The sequence below is a fragment of the Lissotriton helveticus genome, chromosome 11, assembly GCF_964261635.1.
Source record: "Lissotriton helveticus chromosome 11, aLisHel1.1, whole genome shotgun sequence".
NCBI classification, from domain to species: domain Eukaryota; kingdom Metazoa; phylum Chordata; class Amphibia; order Caudata; family Salamandridae; genus Lissotriton; species Lissotriton helveticus.
Genome location: NC_136072.1, coordinates 386,728,585 through 386,741,188, shown reverse-complemented (window position 1 = coordinate 386,741,188; position 12,604 = coordinate 386,728,585).

The following is a 12,604-nucleotide window of genomic DNA, read 5'->3' as shown; positions in this document are numbered from 1 at the left end:
TACACTCGTTCGGAGTCCAGTCTGACCAGCCTCCTGGGATTGCTGCAGAGGGACTGACTTCAATGAACATGGGGATACATTTTGGAAGTTTCTGAACAAAGAATGTCCCGCCCATAATGGAAATCTACTAGCAGGTGCAGCTAAAACAAAGAATCACAGAAAGATGAGTTTCGACTCTAAGACTGGGCACATATTATCTTTATACCAAGGTCATTCTGTTCATGTCTACTGCTAGGCTAGTGGGAGAAAGCCTCTATCTATGGGAAAGGAATGTGTTAATAAGAACAGTCTATTCATTAGCAGAGCAAGGCCTAACCTTGGGTAAATGGGACTTTCTACAGCCTGCTTCTTGAGAAGGGAATACGCAGCTTACGGCATGATTAAAAATGGCGGCTGAACATAAAGTGGTGCAGCAAATGCTAAATTAACATAAGAACAAAACACAAGCAAGGTAGCAAAACATATTAATTTTATGAGACCCTCCTTTTAGCATTCGCTAAACATTTTCAAATTGGGACTGGAAAAGATGTAGTATGCAGGGAAACAAAGGACATTAACACTCAGAACTATCCATATACTCAGTATCGGGAATAGACATTGCAAGGGATGACGTAGAACGAAAAATGCCCTTGTCAATCTGCTTCATGCTGGCAATGTCTTTTTGCAACATGATGGCAGCACTAGTGTCAGGAGCTGGCTTTATCAGTTTAGGGGTGAGAACACTTATACAAGAGGTGCAGCAGGTCTGGAAACAGTGTATGCAAATGCAACATGTGAAGAAAATACCAGCAATCACAGCTAGAAAGATAAGGATCTCCCAACCCCCAGGACGTGAACATACCCCAGAACTACCCAGAGAGAGTACAAGTACCATTTTCTTGCTGTATGTCAGATAAGAGTCTATGCAATTTCTGTATGGCAGCATACATATGAGGGGGATCGTGGTCAGGTATGTCCACACAACAGCTACTGCCATTACGCAACAGGCCCCACCCCTATCCACAAGTATGACATCTAACTCCATCCAGTTCTGCAAGGTAACAAACCTTGTAGCCTGAAACTCAGCAGTGATGTTGGTCAGCATACAAGCTGTTGTATTAATAACCTCTTCAACAACCCTTGTTAACCAATGAATGTTAAGGCTATTGGACATGGGGCCACAAAAAGGCACAATACCCTTCATGGCATTCTGAAACTGTTGTAAGGTGGTATCTGCCTAATCCATATCCTTATTGTCAATGACCCTTCTGACTTGTGGCAAGTATACACTGCTACGCTGCAGCTGATGATCTTTATGGTAATTGGACGAGCTACATACACAGGGGAAGGACAAAAGGGAGATAACACCTGCCTGACTATCCCCCCGGGAGCCAGACATATGCTTGGGATCCACAGACAAAATGGACATTAGGGGATGGTATTATGGGCAGACTATCTGTCGTTCTCAATCTATATGTGGAATTGCATCTGCTATCCCCCACCTTTATCCTCCTGGTCCCCTGGACACAGAAACTAGCTGTTGTGTTGACCACTGACACTGGTATTGGCTTGTATTTGGTAACATTACAAGCCTGGAAAGATTGGAAATACTCAGACGTGTTAAACACTTGGAAATCAGCCATTTCCATTTCAAACCAGGTCTCGTTTTTTGCTCTTTTGTATGCGTTCATACAGGACTTTAAAAACTATTTACGTGACACCTCTTGTCCCCTCGGACCTGTGAGGGGGACCCTGTGATGGAAATGTACATTCTGTGCCACAGTGCGAGAGTCAGCAGGTGTCCTATCTGGAGTTTAGAATTGGGGATGGGGGTCCACCATACTGAGCAATTCAAACCAACCCTAGCAACTACTGATGTATGAGAGTGGCATGGACAACAAATTATCACTTTTATGAGTCACTGAGGGAAGCAATCCACAAACCCAGCAATTTGTTGTATTAGACACCTCATGAGCCTGATACAATATTTGTATAAATACTTTATCTGTATAAGACTTTCGATGTACTCCTTTGTGAGGGGCCAAAGTAACAAATATGTGTTCAGGGGGAAAGGGTGTTGTACCAACCAAGGAATGTACAGGATACTTCTCCTCTAGAAACCAAGATATTACAAGTATTGCTACTAGGGCAATCCCAGCTATTAATGAAAAACTACTTCACTCTGTGTGGACCAACCCCGTTCTGGATGAGGTGGTGCAAATGGCTGTTCCTCCTCATTATTAGGCTGACCAAACATATACATTATGAAGAAAAAAGGGGAATGCTGTAAAAAGTAATAACAAAGGCAATTGTTCTCAGTGTCCGTCTGAGCCTCACTGGTACTGGCTCCTATTGTTCATCAACGTTGGGGCTCTTGAGCACCAGCGGTGTGACTGCTCTCGAAGAATCCCACTTCGCACAGGATAATGTACCCCCCTCCAAGGGAGCACTTTTGATCTATCCTGTCCAATGTCAGAACAATGCACCAATCTCACCTCACCCTAAACTAACACCATTGGTACTTATGACAAAGTACATCCTGACTTGCACAGTCCATCCCTAACTAATCTAACTTCTCCTTTGTGCACCGCTCTTCAACGAGGGTGCAAATTGTACCTGGTGACTCCAGGCGCAGAGGAGTCAAAGAAAAGGGGCTCCTTAATGGCTCTGATTTCAGGGGGGACTGCTGCATTCAGCATGTCATCATTCTCAACATCCGTTTGGGTCCATAAAAGCTGTGCCTCACTGAAGGGGATGAACTGAGGTATCATTTCTCCCTCAGCATCCCCAATACCATCCCTCACCCATTGGTCATAGGGTAAGGGCAAGGGTAGTCGTCAGCAGTTGGTGGAATGTATCCAATTCTTTCTGACAGCGACTTTCATAGCAGTCCTGGTAGCGAGGAGCACCTGCTCGGGCCCCTTCCAGTGGGGCTCCAAGCACTTCATCCGCTGAAAATTTTAGAGTAACACACAGTCCCCCAGCTGGATGTTATGACCAGGCCCCTCTGGCACAGGCAGAAGTGAGTCCTTTATCTGTTGGTGAATAGAAAGCACATGTTATGTTAACTGGTACAGGTAATCGGTCAATAAAGGGTACTCAATCTCTGAATACCAATGCAAGTGCGGGACACCCCAGACATTTGCCGGGCGTCCGAACATGACCTCGTAGAGTGACAATCCTGTCCTAGAATGTGTTGTTGTTCTTATGGACAAAAGAGCTAATGGTAAAGCATCTGGCCACTGTAAGCCTGTGGTCTCCTGAATCTTTGCCAATTTTAGTTTGAGAGTACCGTTGTACAAACCTGCTGACTGGAGGTGATTCACAGCATGAAACTTCTGTCTGATGTGTAGTCCTCACAAACTAACTGAATAACCTTGGCATTGAAATGACTTCTGATATCAATGATATACACAAAAAAGCCGTTGGACGACGTAGGGTATAGTCTGGTGCACTAGGGATAGTACACTAAAAATAGCAATAATTAACACTCCACCAACTACTGGGGCATCGTCCTAACCTCAGATTAGACTACACAAATACAAAAAAGAGCTGGGAGTGCTTGTGTATTTCAGAAACAGTTAAATGTTTTAATCATTTAAAAGTAACACAAATAAGTCAATGGTCCAAAAGTATAATATGCAAACATATGCACAGTCAAAATTCTTGATTTCCTTGATGTTCAGCAGCCGACGCGTTTCGTCCTATAGACAGGACGTCATCAGGGCTCGTACTCTTATAATGAGGCTCCTCTATTATTTTTTTGTTTTGTCTCAGATTTTTTGAATCTTAGTTCTAGGCCGTTGTGCTACAAGAGGTCAGATTCTTCATCTATATACCGGTGATGATCACAAACTGATGAATCCCTAGATCAATGCCTCTCTCAAATCGATTTATCCTTTGTTCTTTAAATCGAGAGTCCTTTAAAAACTGTTCTGCCAGTAAAATTCACACCGTATTCCAATCTACTGTGACCCAAAGAAGAAATAACATCTATTTTACAGCGATCCTATCCATTCGTTATGCCATTACGCAATCTCTCCAACTTTAAGAACTTATCTCTAAGACTTATTTTGGTTTCATTTCTTTTAGTACCCACAGCACCATTAGGCTGTCTGATTTGAAAAACTTCTGCTGCCAATTTATCTCTGTCATTATCCATGTTTTAACAGGTCCCTGTGCTACTCCTACCCTTCAATAATGATATACACAAAAAAGCCGTTGGACGACGTAGGGTATAGTCTGGTGCACTAGGGATAGTACACTAAAAATAGCAATAATTAACACTCCACCAACTACTGGGGCATCGTCCTAACCTCAGATTAGACTACACAAATACAAAAAAGAGCTGGGAGTGCTTGTGTATTTCAGAAACAGTTAAATGTTTTAATCATTTAAAAGAAACACAAATAAGTCAATGGTCCAAAAGTATAATATGCAAACATATGCACAGTCAAAATTCTTGATTTCCTTGATGTTCAGCAGCCGACGCGTTTCGTCCTATAGACAGGACGTCATCAGGGCTCGTACTCTTATAATGAGGCTCCTCTATTATTTTTTTGTTTTGTCTCAGATTTTTTGAATCTTAGTTCTAGGCCGTTGTGCTACAAGAGGTCAGATTCTTCATCTATATACCGGTGATGATCACAAACTGATGAATCCCTAGATCAATGCCTCTCTCAAATCGATTTATCCTTTGTTCTTTAAATCGAGAGTCCTTTAAAAACTGTTCTGCCAGTAAAATTCACACCGTATTCCAATCTACTGTGACCCAAAGAAGAAATAACATCTATTTTACAGCGATCCTATCCATTCGTTATGCCATTACGCAATCTCTCCAACTTTAAGAACTTATCTCTAAGACTTATTTTGGTTTCATTTCTTTTAGTACCCACGGCACCATTAGGCTGTCTGATTTGAAAAACTTCTGCTGCCAATTTATCTCTGTCATCATCCATGTTTTAACAGGTCCCTGTGCTACTCCTACCCTTCAATAATGATATACACAAAAAAGCCGTTGGACGACGTAGGGTATAGTCTGGTGCACTAGGGATAGTACACTAAAAATAGCAATAATTAACACTCCACCAACTACTGGGGCATCGTCCTAACCTCAGATTAGACTACACAAATACAAAAAAGAGCTGGGAGTGCTTGTGTATTTCAGAAACAGTTAAATGTTTTAATCATTTAAAAGAAACACAAATAAGTCAATGGTCCAAAAGTATAATATGCAAACATATGCACAGTCAAAATTCTTGATTTCCTTGATGTTCAGCAGCCGACGCGTTTCGTCCTATAGACAGGACGTCATCAGGGCTCGTACTCTTATAATGAGGCTCCTCTATTATTTTTTTGTTTTGTCTCAGATTTTTTGAATCTTAGTTCTAGGCCGTTGTGCTACAAGAGGTCAGATTCTTCATCTATATACCGGTGATGATCACAAACTGATGAATCCCTAGATCAATGCCTCTCTCAAATCGATTTATCCTTTGTTCTTTAAATCGAGAGTCCTTTAAAAACTGTTCTGCCAGTAAAATTCACACCGTATTCCAATCTACTGTGACCCAAAGAAGAAATAACATCTATTTTACAGCGATCCTGTCCATGCGTTATGCCATTACGCAATCTCTCCAACTTTAAGAACTTATCTCTAAGACTTATTTTGGTTTCATTTCTTTCAGTACCCACGGCACCATTAGGCTGTCTGATTTGAAAAACTTCTGCTGCCAATTTATCTCTGTCATTATCCATGTTTTAACAGGTCCCTGTGCTACTCCTACCCTTCAATAATGATATACACAAAAAAGCCGTTGGACGACGTAGGGTATAGTCTGGTGCACTAGGGATAGTACACTAAAAATAGCAATAATTAACACTCCACCAACTACTGGGGCATCGTCCTAACCTCAGATTAGACTACACAAATACAAAAAAGAGCTGGGAGTGCTTGTGTATTTCAGAAACAGTTAAATGTTTTAATCATTTAAAAGAAACACAAATAAGTCAATGGTCCAAAAGTATAATATGCAAACATATGCACAGTCAAAATTCTTGATTTCCTTGATGTTCAGCAGCCGACGCGTTTCGTCCTATAGACAGGACGTCATCAGGGCTCGTACTCTTATAATGAGGCTCCTCTATTATTTTTTTGTTTTGTCTCAGATTTTTTGAATCTTAGTTCTAGGCCGTTGTGCTACAAGAGGTCAGATTCTTCATCTATATACCGGTGATGATCACAAACTGATGAATCCCTAGATCAATGCCTCTCTCAAATCGATTTATCCTTTGTTCTTTAAATCGAGAGTCCTTTAAAAACTGTTCTGCCAGTAAAATTCACACCGTATTCCAATCTACTGTGACCCAAAGAAGAAATAACATCTATTTTACAGCGATCCTATCCATTCGTTATGCCATTACGCAATCTCTCCAACTTTAAGAACTTATCTCTAAGACTTATTTTGGTTTCATTTCTTTTAGTACCCACGGCACCATTAGGCTGTCTGATTTGAAAAACTTCTGCTGCCAATTTATCTCTGTCATCATCCATGTTTTAACAGGTCCCTGTGCTACTCCTACCCTTCAATAATGATATACACAAAAAAGCCGTTGGACGACGTAGGGTATAGTCTGGTGCACTAGGGATAGTACACTAAAAATAGCAATAATTAACACTCCACCAACTACTGGGGCATCGTCCTAACCTCAGATTAGACTACACAAATACAAAAAAGAGCTGGGAGTGCTTGTGTATTTCAGAAACAGTTAAATGTTTTAATCATTTAAAAGAAACACAAATAAGTCAATGGTCCAAAAGTATAATATGCAAACATATGCACAGTCAAAATTCTTGATTTCCTTGATGTTCAGCAGCCGACGCGTTTCGTCCTATAGACAGGACGTCATCAGGGCTCGTACTCTTATGAGGCTCCTCTATTATTTTTTTGTTTTGTCTCAGATTTTTTGAATCTTAGTTCTAGGCCGTTGTGCTACAAGAGGTCAGATTCTTCATCTATATACCGGTGATGATCACAAACTGATGAATCCCTAGATCAATGCCTCTCTCAAATCGATTTATCCTTTGTTCTTTAAATCGAGAGTCCTTTAAAAACTGTTCTGCCAGTAAAATTCACACCGTATTCCAATCTACTGTGACCCAAAGAAGAAATAACATCTATTTTACAGCGATCCTATCCATTCGTTATGCCATTACGCAATCTCTCCAACTTTAAGAACTTATCTCTAAGACTTATTTTGGTTTCATTTCTTTTAGTACCCACGGCACCATTAGGCTGTCTGATTTGAAAAACTTCTGCTGCCAATTTATCTCTGTCATCATCCATGTTTTAACAGGTCCCTGTGCTACTCCTACCCTTCAATAATGATATACACAAAAAAGCCGTTGGACGACGTAGGGTATAGTCTGGTGCACTAGGGATAGTACACTAAAAATAGCAATAATTAACACTCCACCAACTACTGGGGCATCGTCCTAACCTCAGATTAGACTACACAAATACAAAAAAGAGCTGGGAGTGCTTGTGTATTTCAGAAACAGTTAAATGTTTTAATCATTTAAAAGAAACACAAATAAGTCAATGGTCCAAAAGTATAATATGCAAACATATGCACAGTCAAAATTCTTGATTTCCTTGATGTTCAGCAGCCGACGCGTTTCGTCCTATAGACAGGACGTCATCAGGGCTCGTACTCTTATGAGGCTCCTCTATTATTTTTTTGTTTTGTCTCAGATTTTTTGAATCTTAGTTCTAGGCCGTTGTGCTACAAAAGGTCAGATTCTTCATCTATATACCGGTGATGATCACAAACTGATGAATCCCTAGATCAATGCCTCTCTCAAATCGATTTATCCTTTGTTCTTTAAATCGAGAGTCCTTTAAAAACTGTTCTGCCAGTAAAATTCACACCGTATTCCAATCTACTGTGACCCAAAGAAGAAATAACATCTATTTTACAGCGATCCTATCCATTTGTTATGCCATTACGCAATCTCTCCAACTTTAAGAACTTATCTCTAAGACTTATTTTGGTTTAATTTCTTTTAGTACCCACGGCACCATTAGGCTGTCTGATTTGAAAAACTTCTGCTGCCAATTTATCTCTGTCATCATCCATGTTTTAACAGGTCCCTGTGCTACTCCTACCCTTCAATAATGATATACACAAAAAAGCCGTTGGACGACGTAGGGTATAGTCTGGTGCACTAGGGATAGTACACTAAAAATAGCAATAATTAACACTCCACCAACTACTGGGGCATCGTCCTAACCTCAGATTAGACTACACAAATACAAAAAAGAGCTGGGAGTGCTTGTGTAATTCAGAAACAGTTAAATGTTTTAATTATTTAAAAGAAACACAAATAAGTCAATGGTCCAAAAGTATAATATGCAAACATATGCACAGTCAAAATTCTTGATTTCCTTGATGTTCAGCAGCCGACGCGTTTCGTCCTATAGACAGGACGTCATCAGGGCTCGTACTCTTATAATGAGGCTCCTCTATTATTTTTTTGTTTTGTCTCAGATTTTTTGAATCTTAGTTCTAGGCCGTTGTGCTACAAGAGGTCAGATTCTTCATCTATATACCGGTGATGATCACAAACTGATGAATCCCTAGATCAATGCCTCTCTCAAATCGATTTATCCTTTGTTCTTTAAATCGAGAGTCCTTTAAAAACTGTTCTGCCAGTAAAATTCACACCGTATTCCAATCTACTGTGACCCAAAGAAGAAATAACATCTATTTTACAGCGATCCTATCCATTCGTTATGCCATTACGCAATCTCTCCAACTTTAAGAACTTATCTCTAAGACTTATTTTGGTTTCATTTCTTTTAGTACCCACGGCACCATTAGGCTGTCTGATTTGAAAAACTTCTGCTGCCAATTTATCTCTGTCATCATCCATGTTTTAACAGGTCCCTGTGCTACTCCTACCCTTCAATAATGATATACACAAAAAAGCCGTTGGACGACGTAGGGTATAGTCTGGTGCACTAGGGATAGTACACTAAAAATAGCAATAATTAACACTCCACCAACTACTGGGGCATCGTCCTAACCTCAGATTAGACTACACAAATACAAAAAAGAGCTGGGAGTGCTTGTGTATTTCAGAAACAGTTAAATGTTTTAATCATTTAAAAGAAACACAAATAAGTCAATGGTCCAAAAGTATAATATGCAAACATATGCACAGTCAAAATTCTTGATTTCCTTGATGTTCAGCAGCCGACGCGTTTCGTCCTATAGACAGGACGTCATCAGGGCTCGTACTCTTATAATGAGGCTCCTCTATTATTTTTTTGTTTTGTCTCAGATTTTTTGAATCTTAGTTCTAGGCCGTTGTGCTACAAGAGGTCAGATTCTTCATCTATATACCGGTGATGATCACAAACTGATGAATCCCTAGATCAATGCCTCTCTCAAATCGATTTATCCTTTGTTCTTTAAATCGAGAGTCCTTTAAAAACTGTTCTGCCAGTAAAATTCACACCGTATTCCAATCTACTGTGACCCAAAGAAGAAATAACATCTATTTTACAGCGATCCTATCCATTCGTTATGCCATTACGCAATCTCTCCAACTTTAAGAACTTATCTCTAAGACTTATTTTGGTTTCATTTCTTTTAGTACCCACGGCACCATTAGGCTGTCTGATTTGAAAAACTTCTGCTGCCAATTTATCTCTGTCATCATCCATGTTTTAACAGGTCCCTGTGCTACTCCTACCCTTCAATAATGATATACACAAAAAAGCCGTTGGACGACGTAGGGTATAGTCTGGTGCACTAGGGATAGTACACTAAAAATAGCAATAATTAACACTCCACCAACTACTGGGGCATCGTCCTAACCTCAGATTAGACTACACAAATACAAAAAAGAGCTGGGAGTGCTTGTGTATTTCAGAAACAGTTAAATGTTTTAATCATTTAAAAGAAACACAAATAAGTCAATGGTCCAAAAGTATAATATGCAAACATATGCACAGTCAAAATTCTTGATTTCCTTGATGTTCAGCAGCCGACGCGTTTCGTCCTATAGACAGGACGTCATCAGGGCTCGTACTCTTATAATGAGGCTCCTCTATTATTTTTTTGTTTTGTCTCAGATTTTTTGAATCTTAGTTCTAGGCCGTTGTGCTACAAGAGGTCAGATTCTTCATCTATATACCGGTGATGATCACAAACTGATGAATCCCTAGATCAATGCCTCTCTCAAATCGATTTATCCTTTGTTCTTTAAATCGAGAGTCCTTTAAAAACTGTTCTGCCAGTAAAATTCACACCGTATTCCAATCTACTGTGACCCAAAGAAGAAATAACATCTATTTTACAGCGATCCTATCCATTCGTTATGCCATTACGCAATCTCTCCAACTTTAAGAACTTATCTCTAAGACTTATTTTGGTTTCATTTCTTTTAGTACCCACGGCACCATTAGGCTGTCTGATTTGAAAAACTTCTGCTGCCAATTTATCTCTGTCATCATCCATGTTTTAACAGGTCCCTGTGCTACTCCTACCCTTCAATAATGATATACACAAAAAAGCCGTTGGACGACGTAGGGTATAGTCTGGTGCACTAGGGATAGTACACTAAAAATAGCAATAATTAACACTCCACCAACTACTGGGGCATCGTCCTAACCTCAGATTAGACTACACAAATACAAAAAAGAGCTGGGAGTGCTTGTGTATTTCAGAAACAGTTAAATGTTTTAATCATTTAAAAGAAACACAAATAAGTCAATGGTCCAAAAGTATAATATGCAAACATATGCACAGTCAAAATTCTTGATTTCCTTGATGTTCAGCAGCCGACGCGTTTCGTCCTATAGACAGGACGTCATCAGGGCTCGTACTCTTATAATGAGGCTCCTCTATTATTTTTTTGTTTTGTCTCAGATTTTTTTAATCTTAGTTCTAGGCCGTTGTGCTACAAGAGGTCAGATTCTTCATCTATATACCGGTGATGATCACAAACTGATGAATCCCTAGATCAATGCCTCTCTCAAATCGATTTATCCTTTGTTCTTTAAATCGAGAGTCCTTTAAAAACTGTTCTGCCAGTAAAATTCACACCGTATTCCAATCTACTGTGACCCAAAGAAGAAATAACATCTATTTTACAGCGATCCTATCCATTCGTTATGCCATTACGCAATCTCTCCAACTTTAAGAACTTATCTCTAAGACTTATTTTGGTTTCATTTCTTTTAGTACCCACGGCACCATTAGGCTGTCTGATTTGAAAAACTTCTGCTGCCAATTTATCCCTGTCATCATCCATGTTTTAACAGGTCCCTGTGCTACTCCTACCCTTCAATAATGATATACACAAAAAAGCCGTTGGACGACGTAGGGTATAGTCTGGTGCACTAGGGATAGTACACTAAAAATAGCAATAATTAACACTCCACCAACTACTGGGGCATCGTCCTAACCTCAGATTAGACTACACAAATACAAAAAAGAGCTGGGAGTGCTTGTGTATTTCAGAAACAGTTAAATGTTTTAATCATTTAAAAGAAACACAAATAAGTCAATGGTCCAAAAGTATAATATGCAAACATATGCACAGTCAAAATTCTTGATTTCCTTGATGTTCAGCAGCCTACGCGTTTCGTCCTATAGACAGGACGTCATCAGGGCTCGTACTCTTATAATGAGGCTCCTCTATTATTTTTTTGTTTTGTCTCAGATTTTTTGAATCTTAGTTCTAGGCCGTTGTGCTACAAGAGGTCAGATTCTTCATCTATATACCGGTGATGATCACAAACTGATGAATCCCTAGATCAATGCCTCTCTCAAATCGATTTATCCTTTGTTCTTTAAATCGAGAGTCCTTTAAAAACTGTTCTGCCAGTAAAATTCACACCGTATTCCAATCTACTGTGACCCAAAGAAGAAATAACATCTATTTTACAGCGATCCTATCCATTCGTTATGCCATTACGCAATCTCTCCAACTTTAAGAACTTATCTCTAAGACTTATTTTGGTTTAATTTCTTTTAGTACCCACGGCACCATTAGGCTGTCTGATTTGAAAAACTTCTGCTGCCAATTTATCTCTGTCATCATCCATGTTTTAACAGGTCCCTGTGCTACTCCTACCCTTCAATAATGATATACACAAAAAAGCCGTTGGACGACGTAGGGTATAGTCTGGTGCACTAGGGATAGTACACTAAAAATAGCAATAATTAACACTCCACCAATTACTGGGGCATCGTCCTAACCTCAGATTAGACTACACAAATACAAAAAAGAGCTGGGAGTGCTTGTGTATTTCAGAAACAGTTAAATGTTTTAATCATTTAAAAGAAACACAAATAAGTCAATGGTCCAAAAGTATAATATGCAAACATATGCACAGTCAAAATTCTTGATTTCCTTGATGTTCAGCAGCCGACGCGTTTCGTCCTATAGACAGGACGTCATCAGGGCTCGTACTCTTATAATGAGGCTCCTCTATTATTTTTTTGTTTTGTCTCAGATTTTTTGAATCTTAGTTCTAGGCCGTTGTGCTACAAGAGGTCAGATTCTTCATCTATATACCGGTGATGATCACAAACTGATGAATCCCTAGATCAA